This window comes from Hypanus sabinus, unplaced genomic scaffold (assembly GCF_030144855.1).
Source record: "Hypanus sabinus isolate sHypSab1 unplaced genomic scaffold, sHypSab1.hap1 scaffold_441, whole genome shotgun sequence".
Taxonomy (NCBI): domain Eukaryota; kingdom Metazoa; phylum Chordata; class Chondrichthyes; order Myliobatiformes; family Dasyatidae; genus Hypanus; species Hypanus sabinus.
Window position 1 is genome coordinate 364,614 of NW_026781315.1, and position 8,918 is coordinate 373,531.

The following is an 8,918-nucleotide window of genomic DNA, read 5'->3' on the forward strand; positions in this document are numbered from 1 at the left end:
GTTCCTCTCTCCCTCGATCCAGGCTCTGCGTCCCTGTGTCTCCCTCGACCCAGGCTCTGCGTTCCTGTGTCTCCCTCGATCCAGGCTCTGCGTTCCTGTCTCTTCCTCGACCCTGGCTCTGCGTTCCTGTCCCTCCTTCGACCCAGGCTCTGCGTTCCTGTCTCTCTCTCGACTCAGGTTCTGCGTTACTGTCTCTTCCTCGACCCAGGCTCTGCGTTCCTGTCTCTTCCTCGACCCAGGCTCTGCGTTCCTGTCTCTTCCTCGACCCTGGCTCTGCGTTCCTGTCTCTAATTCGACCCAGGCTCTGCGTTCCTGTCTCTTCCTCGACCCTGGCTCTGCGTTCCTGTCTCTCGCTCCACCCAGGATCTGCGTTCCTGTCTCTTCCTCGACCCAGGCTCTGCGTTCCTGTCTTCCTCGACCCAGGCTCTGCGTTCCTGTCTCTCCTTCGACCCAGACTCTGCGTTCCTGTCTCTTCCTCGACCCAGGCTCTGCGTTCCTGTCTCTTCCTCGACCCTGGCTCTGCGTTCCTGTCTCTTCCTCGACCCAGGCTCTGCATTCCTGTCTCTCCCTCGACCCAGGCTCTGCGTTCCTGTCTCTTCCTCGACCCTGGTTCTGCGTTTCTGTCTCTCCCTCGACCCAAGCTGCGTTCCTGTCTCTCCTCCGACCGGGCTCTGCGTTCCTGTCTCTCCCTCGACCCAGGCTCTGCGTTCCTGTCTCTTCCTCGAGCCAGGTTCTGCGTTTCTGTCTCTCCCTCGACCCAGGCTCTGCGTTCCTGTCTCTCGCTCCACCCAGGCTCTGCGTTCCTGTCTCTCCCTCGACCCTGGCTCTGCGTTCCTGTCTCTCGCTCCACCCAGGATCTGCGTTCCTGTCTCTCCCTCCACCCAGGCTCTGCGTTCCTGTCTCTCGCTCCACCCAGGATCTGCGTTCCTGTCTTTTCCTCGACCCAGGCTCTGCGTTCCTGTCTCTTTCTCGACCCAGGCTCTGCGTTCCTGTCTCTTCCTCGACCCTGGCTCTGCGTTCCTGTCTCTTCCTCGACCCAGGCTCTGCGTTCCTGTCTCTCCCTCGACCCAGGCTCTGCGTTTCTGTCTCTTCCTCGACCCTGGTTCTGCGTTTCTGTCTCTCCCTCGACCCAAGCTGCGTTCCTGTCTCTCCTTCGACCAGGCTCTGCGTTCCTGTCTCTCCCTCGACCCAGGCTCTGCTTTCCTGTCTCTTCCTCGACCCAGGTTCTGCGTTTCTGTCTCTCCCTCGACCCAGGCTCCGCGTTCCTGTCTCTCGCTCCACCCAGGCTCTGCGTTCCTGTCTCTCCCTCGACCCTGGCTCTGCGTTCCTGTCTCTCGCTCCACCCAGGATCTGCGTTCCTGTCTCTCCCTCGACCCAGGCTCTGCGTTCCTGTCTCTCGCTCCACCCAGGATCTGCGTTCCTGTCTCTCCCTCGACCCAGGCTCTGCGTTCCTGTCTCTCGCTCCACCCAGGATCTGCGTTCCTGTCTTTTCCTCGACCCAGGCTCTGCGTTCCTGTCTCTTCCTCGACCCAGGCTCTGCGTTCCTGTCTCTTCCTCGACACAGGTTCTGCGTTTCTGTCTCTTCCTCGACCCAGGCTCTGCGTTCCTGTGTCTTCCTCGACCCAGGCTCTGCGTTCCTGTCTCTTCCTCGACCCAGGCTCTGCGTTCCTGTCTCTCCCTCGACACAGGCTCTGCGTTCCTGTCTCTTCCTCGACCCAGGCTCTGCGTTTCTGTCTCTTCCTCGACCCAGGCTCTGCGTTCCTGTCTCTCCCTCGAACAATTCAAGGCTACGCGTTCTCGTTCAGTCCTTGTCCTGTCCAAGCCACGGATTTGTGTTCTCCTCTTGTCTATGTGCCTCGCCCAGCCCGGGAGTACCTTGTCCAGCCCGGTGCTGGGATTCACTCGTCCTGTGCTGGGTTCCCTTGTTCTGTCCATGAGTCTGACGTCCAGTCCTGTTGCCTCTCCTCGTCCTGTAGCCTCGTCTTGTCCTCGCCTGGTTCTGGAGTCCGAGCCCGAGTCAAGACCCAGGTTCTGGGTCCTTGTCCAGTCACTGACTCGGAGTCCAAGCCCAGGCTCCTGATTCCCAGTTATTTGTCCTGGTTCTGCTAGCCTCGTTATTCCTAGCCCAAAGTAGCAGAGTGTAAGAAGTGAAACCCCGTTAACCCTAACCCACGGGATTGAGTCAAGGGTACAAGTGTGTCAATTTTCAACATGGAGATGACAGAGCGGTGAAAGATCAATTAGAACATGGAACTTTATGCGAAATACTGGCCGTTATTTAGGATTATATGGTACCGGGGCAGGAAGGGGTCATCGGAGTAACAACGAAAGATAATTCAGACGGAATAAGAAAAAAAAACAGCCGTGTGTTCCCTATCTTTGTGAGGTGTCCAGTTGGAAGATGAGATGCCGTTCTCCTCATTTATGTTATGCCTACAATGGCAGTGGAGAAGGTCCCAGACAGAGGAAAGAAGTCCGAATATCAGTGGATTAAGCTTTAAATTGTGATGAGCTCAGGATCAACCATGCTCGCAGTCCGAGCAAATCCAGGTTGTGTTTTATTTTCCAATGTAGTGGAGACATCATTGTGAACCCTGAAAGTGCATTCGGCTCGGTCGGCCGGACACAGCCCTAACAAGCTAATTAAGGTCTGAGACCTTAGTCAAAGTTACCTCAGAGCTCAAATCTCTTGCGGTACCCAAACTTTTGAAAGGTGCTCCTTTCCTATTCTTCACTGTAAAATTGTACAAAACAAAAATAAGATACTAATCTTGCTTAAAATGATGAAAGAAAGTTTCATCTTTAACTTTATGACTTCTGGAAATAATTTCAACTTTTCTTCACTTTAATATTCACAGTATTCACAATTTTCACAATTTTGACCAGTGGTGCCCCAGACTTTTGCAAGCCACTGTATATCGCTAATAATAGTTTAGCTTCTGTGTGAAACACCCCCTGGTCCTCCGCTTCAAGTAGAGAATGACAGTTTCTCCGCTGATATCGGAAATGTTCCACGTTCGGCAATTTCCTGGTGAAACACTTGTGCAGCGGCTCCACAGCAATCACTTCCATCACTCACGGGGAGCAGAAAATCAGGCTACTATTATATATTATTGTATCATGACTTTTCCCGTTCGTGAGGGCATCTGTTCAGAACGTATTGGATGTCCCATTGTAAATCTGCTTCCATACCTTTATTGACGTTTAGACTTCCATTTCTTTCTTCGTGTCCACATCAGCGCTCCCGAGAACCCCGTCACTCTTTGTGGATATCCCAGCCATACTCACCCATGGAAGGTAACCTCGTACCTCAATATTGACCCCTGTCTGCCCTTCGCTGACCCGCTGACAAAATGACTAATTTAATCCCACAACCGACGACCCATTGAGTGAAGGGCTCTTCTCATGAGCCATTCTATTCAGACCATTCAATCCATAATCGAGGCGGCATATTAGGAAACTTAAAACAGAATAAACAATGTTGTGTTGTGTTTACAATGGAAGTGAATGCCATTGTCTACAACACTATCAACAACGCTAGCAATTTAGCGCATCTGCCAAACAATTGTTGTTACAAATGTAATGAATGCAGATGCTATGTCGGTTTAAACATATACACAAATTCGAGGGTCATGTGTACGGCGGTTGAATTACTTTTTTCATACCGGTGCGAGCATTGGTGGCCGCCGGTTTACTACACGAAAGATTGCATGTATATCAATTGTATTCACATATAAAACGCTGGGTGTATCTCCGCAGGTCAGGCAGCATCTGTGGGAATAAACCAACAGACGACGTTTCGGGCCAAGGCCCTTCATCAGGGGTAGAAAGGAAGGAGGAAGATGGCAGAATAAGAACTTCTTGGGGAGAGGGAAGGGCAAGCTAAATACCGGAACTCAACGGAAATCGATGTTCTTGCCATGAGTTTGCAGGCTACCTGGACGGAATTTGAGGTGTAGCACAGCCGGCCTGAGAGTAGCCTCATTGTGGCACGAGAGGAAACCACAGGTCGACATATCGGGCCGTGAATGGGGATCGGAAAGAAAATTGTTTGCCACTGGGAAATCTCGCTTCTGTTGATGGAGGAGAGGTACGACCAAGTGTTAATTAATTTGAAGAAATGTCTTGGCCAGAAAGGTCGACAGATTAATAATTTCCAAAGATGCCTTCTAAACTGTTTGGTTCCTCGATAATATTGAGCGTATTGCAGCAAAATTGATTAAACGTTTGCGTGCATAAAATATCTCCGTGAGCCTGAATGTGATATTAGTTTAAGGTTCTTCACTATGTTACAGGAACGTACAAACATCTTATTCTTTATTTTATATTTCTATTGCAAGATCTATAACCGAGACAATTCCCAGAGTGAAACAGAACAGCCCATAGACAGTATAACTTTGGTCTATGGTGACCAAGTCCATGGATGCTCGGAATGGACAAGATCAACAATAACAATCATGAAACCGAGAGATGAGTCTGAGATTGTTTCACAACAACATTCACTGACTTCTCCAATCGTCATTTCTTCATCTTCCAGATTTTGCAATTTCGTGTCAAGCTATTCATAACTCATCACAACTGGGAGTTTACTTGAATGACATCATGTTTATTTTAACCTCAGCTTCTGGAAAGCACTTCAGCCTTGTGTGATATTACATAGTCCCTGTGGTAGAGCGAGTATTAATGAATGAGCGGGGAGATTCGTCAGCTCAGACTTTCTCCAGCGAGATCGCGGACAGCTGGAAGACAGACTGAATCTCAGACAGGATGCGTGAAACCTTTTACCGTGTGAGGAAGATATCGTACTTGGTCATTGCCGTGATCGGTGTTCCCGGTAAGAACACAAGCAAATTAACATTTTAAGTTTTCTGTGCGCGGTCCGTGGACTCGTTTAGTGAGAGACAGCGCTGTGATGTCGGAGTGTCAGAGAGTGCGGTGTTCACATTGCGACCAATCACTGCGTTCGTTCAGAAGTTCCCTTGCTTTTTAATTGATGGCTTCTGCTGGTAGTAAACCGGCAGCAGAAGCGGCCATAGAGAGAAAGATCGGGTAGATGGATTCATTTTGTAGATTCATAGCAGGCAGTTGTGATTTATCAATGCAAAGTCGCTGTCAAGTAAACCCGATAATCCAGCGCGCTCGCCACCTTTACGGCTATTTGTTTTTATACCGTTTCATTAGAGCAACGTGCTTTAAATTCAAAATCCAAGGTATTGGGCTTTGATTAAAGAATTACCTGCAAATTTGGAGGAACGCGGAAAACGAATGGTCTTTGAGATTCAGGGGAGAGTGGTCGATTGCAGTTGTAAGTCAGACTCCGAATATAAGTCAAGTAAGGGCCTGTGTGCGTGTTTTGTGCCAGGGTTTATTACCACGCCCTGTTATCCGTGAAGTGAAGCAGGAGTTAAGAGCAAGCCCAGCGGTGTCCGTTAGGGGTCAGATGGGGTAAGGTGCACGCGATACTCCGTTCTTGTACAATATGCTTTGAAACATTTAGAATAATGCTGAAGTAATTCCAAGCGGCCCCAAATGAGGCAGATCTTTTGGAGTACGAACACTGTCTTTGATGATATAAGCACTAGCGTGCTAAGTACTTTAAAGTTCAGCAGGTCAAGCATAAACCTCAAAAACGAAAATTGAAACCTTCTAATCGGATTCGGTGAGAGCGGGTGAAGGAACCCCGGCAAAGCGTAGTTGCCGAATTTAAAGGAACCCATCCAAGCGGAGGTGGGGGGTGCTGTGTGCGTGTGATAAACGGGGAGTCAAGAAGGAGACGCAAGCATTGGAACGGTGGAACTGAATTTGCTTTGAGCTTTGTAGATGGACAGAGGTGGAGGGAGCGGGACTTCGCTGCACAGTGACAGTGTCAGGACATAGGTGACAGGAACGCGGTAATCAGCATCACTGAGAAAGTTGCCGAGCTGCCCAGGTTTTACACATCAGTCCAAAACCTGACGGGGGGAGATTTATATTGATTTCTCTGAAGCGCTCTCGGCGATCCGTTGATAACGCTTCCTTCCCAAACCCTGTTCCTTTTCCAGTATGGAGTACCTTCTCCGTTCACTCCGCATGCATTCGTGACAGGGATCTGAGATTCCCGCATTACTCCTTTTAAACCCCAGAAATGAGTTGTCAACACAGTTTGATGGTTTTCAATTTCCAGCTTGTCTCTGCCCTGAGACCCACTGATCGGTGAGACAGTAATTCACTCATTCTGTTTGCTGTTCCCCCAGTGAATTTAGTGGCGATTGTGATCCTGTCCCGGGGAAAGTGCGGCCTCTCCATCTGCACCACGCGCTACCTGGTGGCCATGGCAACGGCGGATCTACTAACCATCATCTTTCAGGTCATATTGTGGCGTGTCAGTTATTATTACTTCCCGGGGACTTTCCTGGACATCACCCCCGTGTGCAGTGCTATCTCTCTCCTGGCAGAGGCAGCCACTGACTGTTCTGTCTGGTTCACCGTCATGTTTACATTTGATCGGTTTGTCGCCATCTGTTGTCAAAAGCGGAAACCGAAGTATTGCACCGGGAAAACTGCGGCTGTGGTTTTGACAACAACCGGCGTTCTGATCTGTGTTAAAAATGTGCCCATCTTCTTCATACATCACTCTGTGAAAGTGATTGACAATATACCCTGGGACTGTATTACGAAGCCAGGCTACTATACGGATCCCGGTTGGGTGGGATATGACTGGTTTACCACAGTTCTAACGCCATTACTCCCGTTCGTGTTAATACTGCTGTTCAACGCTCTGACAGTCAGACACATTTTAGTCACTAGTCGCGTCCGTAAGGGGCTGAGGGGTCAGAGCAAGGCGGAGAACCGTAGTGACCCGGAGATGGAGAGCAGGAGGAGGTCTGTGATCTTACTTCTCACCATCTCCGGAAACTTCATCATCCTGTGGTCGGTGTATGTTACCGAATTCCTTTATTACATCATCGCCGGACGGGATCCAAATAGTTACAATGAATCGGAATCGATACTTCAACAATCGGGAGGCATGTTGCTGATATTAAGTTGCTGCACAAACACGTTTATTTATGGGGTAACTCAGTCCAAGTTCAGAGAGCAGTTCATCAGCGCAGCGAAATATCCCTTCACGTCAATTATTCAACTCGTTAATGAACAAAATATCTGAGATCTTCACAGAGCCCGTCGCAGTGTTTTCATCTTGTTACTATGGAACTGCCGGTCACCGGGGAACATGGCAGAGGTGAGGAATAAACTGTTTTATAGCCCGAGATAGACACAGCACGGGAACAGACTCTTCGGCATCCGCAGCCCGCGACCTCCACCTCCTAACAATTACTCAACTCATTCCGGCATTTTCTTCACCATACTCCCGCTAACGTTACAGACACACCCCTTTAGACAATGATAGGGCTGATCAGGAACTGAGCACATTAATGACCAAATCGGCAGATATGTAAGCCATTCGTTACTTTAGTCCAGGGGTGTCAAACACATTTTAGTTCACGGGCCGGATTGGGCAAAATGCAGCTTCATGCGGGCCGGATCAGTCGGACGCGGGCGAACGCAGCTTTCATTGCCTCCGTTTTTTCAGCCTGTTCTCATGTGTCTCAGTCTCTGCTATAACTACAAAGTGTTTCACTTCACAAATTCCGTTTCTTATGAGAAAGACTGCTGAGCAACCATTATTTTTATGATTGGTATTAACTTACAATCATAGGCTTCATATCGCCGGGCCATTAACAATTAAAATAATAGATCCATCTAAAACGATCTCGCGGGCCGGATATAATTGTACTCCGGGCCGGATATGGCCCGCGGGCCTTGAGTTTGACACCTATGCTTTAATCTTTTGCACAAGAATATAACGAAAAAGAAAGTCAACATTCCGCACGAACTTGCAGTAAACCCTACACTTGTCCTTCGCGTTAGAAAACCGTTTTGGAGAAATATTTAACACAGCAGAAATCATGCATTCTGATTATAATTGTACAAATTCCTATGGAAAACCCAGATGCCCACTCTGCTCCAGGGAAAGATTGTCATCCCACCTGACGAGTTCGAATAAATTCCCACCCTAGGAAACTGCATGTCGAATTTCCTCTGCATTCACTCCAGTACAGTTGCAAGTTTACTATCACTTTTCTCAGCTAAAACTGGTAAGGCCTGAGGTATGGACATGGGAAAGCGCAATCATTTCTCAATTGCTAGCAACTTTCGGACTATTCTGGTGATCATTACCATTGTGGCTTTCGGGTGATTTACATAGATTTTGCAGGGTAATAGTTTAATGTCATTGTGTGGTGACTTAGGGATAATACCAGATGTAGATATTTATATTGGGACAATGTTTACCCTATTCGTGTACTATCGACTTTCTATTTCCTCTTTCAAGTCAACATATTTCGGGTATCTTCGCTTTTCGATTTTCTGTAAGTGGAGTATTATCTGGAATTGTTGTATCTATTAATTACGTTGTTCTTGCATCTTTATCCTGTAATATCATAAGTGGAAGGATATCATGTAGTGCAATGCTCATGGACCAGAATATTTAATATCCCTCTTTCATGCCAGCATAGTTCAGATGACTTTCCCTTACTGATTTCTCTGGTGTTCTGCGTGTTTTGGATAGCCACGCCTCTTTATAGGTTGATTTTAATGGTTTACCCTGCAATATTATATCCAGACGGGTATCGGGTACTGCCCTATCTGCAATGAACGATCAGTCGTAATATAATATTAAGACTCGGCCTCTGAAACCGTATTTATACTAATGTATGGTGCCTTTTGTATCATGCGTTTGTATTGTAAAACACGGTTTTGACGAATAACTCTTAACGCTGCTTTCTGCCTGTGTAAGAAATCAGACTGAATTAAACTGTTGTAGGATTCTGTAATGTGTTGGATAGCTTCTGTGTTTTCCACGGTATTTTCTGCTTTTA